General features: G+C 37.6%; 1 long non-coding RNA gene and 1 other non-coding gene across 2 annotated transcripts; both read left to right on the top strand.

Moving 5' to 3' along the window:
- Window positions 1-2013: 2013 nt before the first annotated feature.
- LOC110840319 (uncharacterized) lies at window positions 2014-3479 on the top strand. The gene is made up of 3 exons (XR_002546826.2): window positions 2014-2212; window positions 2321-2463; window positions 2648-3479. It is a non-coding gene; the product is annotated as an uncharacterized LOC110840319 (long non-coding RNA).
- Window positions 3480-5121: 1642 nt separating this feature from the next.
- TRNAS-GCU (transfer RNA serine (anticodon GCU)) lies at window positions 5122-5203 on the top strand. Its single transcript has one exon. It is a non-coding gene; the product is annotated as a tRNA-Ser (tRNA).
- Window positions 5204-7556: the final 2353 nt, after the last annotated feature.

A 7556-nucleotide genomic window follows, 5' to 3' on the forward strand; every position in this document is an offset into this window, starting at 1 on the left:
TTCTTCTGTGTGTGAATGGAGTAATTGTTGGGATGCCACGGAGGAAAACTCCGTGTTGCCTAGACCACGGCCTTGCCCAACACAAGTTATAAATCTGAGCACCACCTGGAATTGAACCCGGGACCCCAGGATTACAAGGCTAGTGTTCTGACCGCCTTGTACCTACATGACGAAAATCGCCGATTTACAGCAAGAACCAAAAACATAGATGAAGGGAGTGGATCCCTAGTGAACGCATGACACGTCTTCAGGTTCGGACAGCGGAAACAGACTCCAGACATGCGAATATGCGGAATAAACACGAGTGGACCGTCCAAATGAAGTGTTCCTCCAGTTTAGGATTTGATGGTGGAAAATAAACCCTCCCGTTGTAGAACTAGTGAAATGAGAAAGATATTTATAGTCGGAATGCCTGAAGAGGCCACTTATGAAACCTAGATTTATCTAAATGCTTATTAAAATACATCATAATGAAATATGGTACGGAAGTTTTAACTGGATTAAACTAATTCCGGTTTTATTTTAGCCAACGACAGTAACTAATCACCGTTTACCCTAAAACAAATTATCAAATATATTATTTTATTTTCTATTTCTAATTTATTAATATTCATTTAGTATTTATATTATTTATTTTACAGGATGATACAAAAACAACATCAAAACATTCACCCACACAAAAATCATGTTAAACACGACGTACATATATACGAACAACTTCGAATACGATATTAAAAAATACATAAAAATCTGGAAGATAACATCATTTGAAATTTGAAATCTGATAAACATCTGACTAAAAGTTACATTTAAGAAATTATATTTAACTTTATATAATTTTATACACCTGAAGATGGTTCATTTAGAACTGAAACATGTCGTGTAAAAATTGATGTTCTAATGTAAATAGAACATTTCGATAGAGAACATCATTTAATATATTTTAAATGTTAATTATAGTAATATTTTAATATTTAATAGGAATTTTATTGTGATTAGACTGACAAGATTTAAACAAATATATATTTATCATCTCATAAAACACTCAATAAACTGAGTGACTATCAGCTTCTCAACAAGAACTCTTCTATGCAGTTATTTACGGACGGACAAACACGACCTATCCATCACGCGTTCACTTCCTGCAAGCTTACGTCGTCCACAGAACGTGGAAAATTGCTTCTAGTTTGTTACTTCAGAGCAGTAGCACGTGTTTCACATCAAATAGGTGAAGCGTGAAGTTCACGCCGTTCCTTCACTGTGAAGGATTGGAACGCGCATGCGTCTGACGTCTCTCGCAGCCCCAAGATACTGAAAAGTCTTCAGACTTCAGAAATGTAACTACATTTTCAGAATATTATGCCAGTTCGGACAAAGAATCCCCTTCCAGGTCAGTTTATTCCAACCACATATGCATCAATTCATCACACATCTATCCAAAGACCTACCAATTCATATAAGCCATATGTATGTACATATATATATATATATATATATATTTATTCTAGGTTGTGGGATTTCTTCAATAAACCAACCGAAAGACCTGGCTCAGGGATCGGAAACACTTTGTGGGAGAAAAGTAATTTTTTACAGTACTTTTACAAAAAACGCCTTTCCAAGAACCTCGTGAGAAAAAAAAAATCCTATTTCTTTCTAAATTCACGCCAGAGAGATTTTACACCATCGCCGTCTTAAAAGCTGATGCAACACGACACAGAAATACTGATATTTCCACTATTACCTGTAAAATATCCTGGCTTGAATTATAACAAAGTTATAATTCAAGCCAGGATCTCTCAGTGTATAGACAGACCGTCCTTACCAAATGCCATCGAAATCGGATACATTACATGGGCTGACAAGGAAATGGTCGAAATGTATTACTCCGCGAATGTCTCTCTCTCTCTCCTTACGACACATCGCTATCCACATCCGACTTCTACCTCATATAAATTTCGCCTTCGTGAGCCACGCTACGTGTTTATTGGCCAATACGTCACAGAATCAGTCATGGCATATTTATTATCAAGCTATAGTCAGCTTTACGTACAACTGGTCTTCGTTCCGCGGATGAAAAGAAATCCTTGTGCTAATTGGTCATTATACTGACTAGAAGAGGTCCTCGTGCTGCTATCTCTCGATCACAGCCGGTACTAATGTAATATCTCCGCAGCACTGGGGCATGTCACGTGACGTCAAGGCCGACAGCGCTGTAAGTAACTGGCCTTTTGTTGTGGTACCGTGATTTTCGCGTTTCCGCTTCCTGTCCTCTTCTAACATCTTACATTTATTTATATTAAACCGTAATCTGGTGTTCCAGGGCTGTGGGTCTGGGAACTCTGCCGAATTATGAAGTGGAACGACTGTTTGATTGTGCTAATGGAGTCTTGGCGTGATCTTTGCAGTTGTCGAGGACAAAATGAAGGAAAATGAAGGAGAGAAGAGAGGAAGGATACGAAAAAGGTGAAAATAATAAAGAAAGAGAATAAGACGACCTCAAAAGAGGCTATAAACAGCCAATGAATTTGCTCGGAGTGTTTTGAAGTCGATGTATTTTGCACAGGAAACGTCTTTCAAAGATTTTTTTTTTAAAAAAACATTCGATATTTTTGTATCACAAAACTGCACTGGTCCCGAAATGTTCTAGGTTTCACGCAAGTGCGTGAGTCACGTAATGGATGAGACGCAACATCATGGACCTTCAACGAGGAACGTCTGTCTGTCGACCCGAAACCATCAACGGATTTCAACGAAAATTCGATTTGGAGAGATTTACCATTAGAAATTGTAGTGAGAATATCTTATTTTGATTTAGATATATCGAAAACATTTCATCACAGAAAAATAGTCATACAACGTACACGAGGAGCATTCCAAAAGCAATTTCAATTAAGTTTCTGGTGTGTTAATAATATCTGAGTCCTTGACGAGAAGCTAATAGTCGCTCAGCTAGTCAAAGACTCCCACATTGCCTTACAGGAAACCTGAAGTTCATTACCGTATCCACTGGTCCCTATTTCGGAACAGATCAACTCAATTCACATCGTCACAATCTCATATATATCTCTAAGATCTATTTTAATATCATCCTATAATCTGCGTTTAGGTATCCTTCGGATTTTCCGACTAAATTTTTTTTTTTTGGAAAATTTTCCATCCCTCCCATGCCCTTATATCTCGCAGATTTTCTCATCTTACTGATAATTTGGTGAAACATTCATCTTATACGCTAATCGTTATGCAATCTTCTCCAGCCTCCTGTTACGTCTTCCTACTCAGGTTCACGTTCTTCTCAACAGCTTCGTGTTACGAAATGTTCTCGATACAGAACTTGCATGGCGTCCAAACAATATCAGAGGGCGACTACTGCTTAAAAATTAAGAACACAGGTAGAAAGATACGAGAGAAAAGAAAACTGTTCGTATTATGTAGAGCGTATTTGAAACTTATAAATACTTAATACACGAAAAACGAAAGCATTTCCTTCAACTTGTTTATTACTGTCAATAAAATTCACTATTGACTAAGAACTTTCTTTCTTAAGTCCCAAAGGTACTTAGTCGTTTCCCGAACAATTTTAAAACTTTCTTTCACTCACGTTCTTGTGGTGAATTCGATCGCTTTACCTTGAAGCACGTCTAAATATATGTTATATTTTATTGGTGCCAGACTAGGGACTAGTAACCCAAAGGTTCACAAAAAGACTACATGTATGTTACAGGTACGTATAAAAACAACTGTCCAACGTTTACGTAATTTATACTGGAGTAGAATCACACAGCTTCAACAAGAATGGAAAAGTGTAGTCGTTGGAACAAACCGATATTCCTGTAGTGGTCTTCACGTCGTTTGTAGCGGTACTGACACGAGCCAAGGTCACGCCATTATTGCACTGTCATACGAGGTCATGCATATTGAGTAGCTCGCGAAAAACTCAACAGATGACATACATGAACCGTAAGGTTTTCTTCGCTCACACCGGAGAGTGAACACACACAAAAGAAATTTACTTAGTCAACCTCAAATCCAATGGGAAAAGCCCCCATATTGATTCTGTTCTCCTTCCTACTACAACACCTGTTGATCAAAGTAAATTCGAATTCAACACCCCCCTACAAACAGAATGGTGTATATCAAAGAATGTGTTAAGATACACGGACACTATCTGACATCTGCGAACAGAATGTGTAACTATCACGAAACATGCAACGCAATCTGGAACCTTTAGTGTCATCTACAATCACTTTTCGGTATTACAAGAACGAAGTCCTTCACGGCATCCGTTGCTCACATATCAAATGTCTGACAAAGGATGAAAAATTCCTGCTTTGACTGCAAGGGACAACGATTAACCGTCCAAAAATATCCTCTGTTTGTAAATCAAATATGAACTGTTCAGTTATCATTTAATAATCTATACTTTTGCGCTCTAGCACGATCAAAGAACATCTTATGGGCCCGTCCATGTCTGCCAATCGCGTTTTCCCTAGGAGGTAAACAACCTGCATGACCCCGTGCCAATGTTGGATAACAAAAGCAACAATCTGAAATGGGGTCTTGTTGGAACACAAAGTTGGGCAACAATTACCGTGATCACATTTCGTTCAAGGTTGAGGTTGATTAATAAGGAAAGTATCAAGAACTGCCCTATTTTTTTTTTATAATTTACAGTTCTAACACTAAATATTATAATAATTTTGCAAATTAAAGGACAAGATATAACCTTCGCAGAAAACTTAATTCCGAAAGGAATTTGCATTCGTCTCGAAGTTCAGAAAAAATCACAAGGCCTAACAATACTTTGCCGTGATAAAACAAACATGCATGATGGTTAATATAACAATTGATCTGGCTGTAAGGCATGTGCAAATAACTATAACTAGGCCCGCGAGGAGCAGGGCAATCGCTCATTGATTGGAGAAGCCTCTCAAAATATTACGTCTTATGAAAGGGCTGATTTACCCTTCATCTTATCTCCAATCAGAAACAGAATCCGACATCCACGTAGACACGTATGGAAAATGGAGAAAGATACACAACAGAAATGTTAAACACAAATACGTAATTGAGGAACGTCAGTGATAATAATGACACTAGTCTTTGGCAAGGCAGCTTCGCGTCGACGAGGTGGCCGAGTGGTTAAGGCGTTGGACTGCTAATCCAATGTGCTCTGCACGCGTGGGTTCGAATCCCATCCTCGTCGTGTTTATTTTTACACGCAATTTTTTTAACTGTCAGTAGCTCAATATTGCAATTCGAGCGTATTATTTTTTAATACGAATAGGTGCCCATAAAAAAAATTTCACTCCACTAGGAGTGGGCTTCAATTCACGCGCCTTGTTTCTATAGTGAAACACCAACTGACGCTGATGTTTATCTTCAATTTACATGAAGATTTCTGTCTTCTGGGTTGTTGCGCTGTGTAGTCTGGTCGATGTTAACCAACGTATCAGGGGTCATACTGCCTCCATCATCAGGGCGATTCTTAGTATGAAGATTTCTGTCTTCTGGGTTGTTGCGCTGTGTAGTCTGGTCGATGTTAACCAACGTATCAGGGGTCATACTGCCTCCATCATCAGGGCGATTCTTAGTATGAAGATTTCTGTCTTCTGGGTTGTTGCGCTGTGTAGTCTGGTCGATGTTAACCAACGTATCAGGGGTCATACTGCCTCCATCATCAGGGCGGTGAGTATGAAGATTTCTGTCTTCTGGGTTGTTGCGCCGTGTAGTCTGGTGGATGTTAACCAACGTTTCAGAGGTCATACTGCCTCCATCATCAGGGCGATTCTTAGTATGAAGATTTCTGTCTTCTGGGTTGTTGCGCTGTGTAATATGGTCGATGTTAACCAACGTTTCAGAGGTCATACTGCCTCCATCATCAGGGCGATTCTTAGTATGAAGATTTCTGTCTTCTGGGTTATTGCGCTGTGTAGTATGGTCGATGTTAACCAACGTTTCAGAGGTCATACTGCCTCCGTCATCAGAGTATAAAGATTTCTGTCTTCTGGGTTGTTGCGCTGTGTAATATGGTCGATGTTAACCAACGTTTCAGAGGTCATACTGCCTCCATCATCAGGGCGATTCTTAGTATGAAGATTTCTGTCTTCTGGGTTGTTGCGCTGTGTAGTCTGGTCGATGTTAACCAACGTTTCAGAGGTCATACTGCCTCCATCATCAGGGCGATGAATTCATACTCACCGCTGTGAAAACCTAAAATCTTCCATTTACATATTGGTCACTTAGAGGTTTTCCTACCAAACGTTTCTTATTTTCTGTAAGTACGCTGTATGTCCTACCAATTTAATCATTTTGACTTAATCACTATAATGAGATAAATTATGCGAATAAACTGAATGAAAACTGTTTTGTACAGAGCTGTAATGACAAATGCAACATCGCAACCATAAATGTCAACTGCGTTATATGATAAACATATCTACATTTTTTGTGTGGAACATTTTCACTTTAAAATTACAAAAATGGCGACGAGACGGAACGACAACGATGGACGATGTAGGCTTTAACCTCATTGCTGCCCTCTTAAGGACAAGTCAGGAGAAAGTCACTCAACCCTGAAGGCGGAGGTGGAATGTTGCTCCGAAACGTCGGTAGCCTCCACCCCGACTACACGGTGTAGCAGTCCACAACACCACAATCTAACTGAAAGATCCAGTTTCTGTGGGACAACGGTTGTGGAAACAGAACTTGTACCAAAAAGACATTAAAAAGTGAAAATTCATTTGTTTTAAGCTAATTCTTCTAATATTCGTTCATGTCTTCCTCGGTTTCAATGTCGAAACTTGTGCAATCCAGTGTCAAAGGTTTAATGGAAAGGTTTTAAAGAAAAGTTAGTGGACATTAACGTGTTTAAAAAATATTATGATTGCATCTGCGCATTACAGTTCTGGACTTACGTTCCATCATTACTTTTACCAGGTAAATTTTATGGTTCCGATGGAAAAAGTAGAACGCTACGGCGAACATTTTTAATAAACCATTATTTCTAATGAGATGATAAAGTTGCGTCATATTGTGATAAATATATATTTGTTTAAATATTGTCAGTCTGATCACAATAAAATTCCTATTAAATATTAAAATATTACTATAATTAACATTTAAATATTTAAAATATATTAAAATGATGTTCTCTATCGAAATATATATTTGTTTAAATCTTGTCAGTCTGATCACAATAAAATTCCTATTAAATATTAAAATATTACTATAATTAACATTTAAATATTTAAAATATATTAAAATGATGTTCTCCATCGAAATGTTCGATGTAAATCGAACATTTCGATAGAGAACATCATTTAATATATTTTAAAATATTTAAATGTTAATTATAGTAATATTTTAATATTTAATAGGAATTTTATTGTGATTAGACTGACAAGTTTTAAACAAATATTATTTATAATGTTACGATGCAGTTTTCTAATTCGTCGACCACTTACCAGATAAGCTTTCGTGACGAGAAAGTATTTCTTGTAAATGTTACAAATTCATAGCGTACTAGATAAGACTGATAAAACGCTGAATTACGTATC

The sequence above is a fragment of the Zootermopsis nevadensis genome, unplaced genomic scaffold (genome assembly GCF_977971745.1).
Source record: "Zootermopsis nevadensis isolate Lab colony 2312 unplaced genomic scaffold, Znev_1.0 Znev_ptg000003l, whole genome shotgun sequence".
Taxonomy (NCBI): Eukaryota; Metazoa; Arthropoda; class Insecta; order Blattodea; family Termopsidae; genus Zootermopsis; species Zootermopsis nevadensis.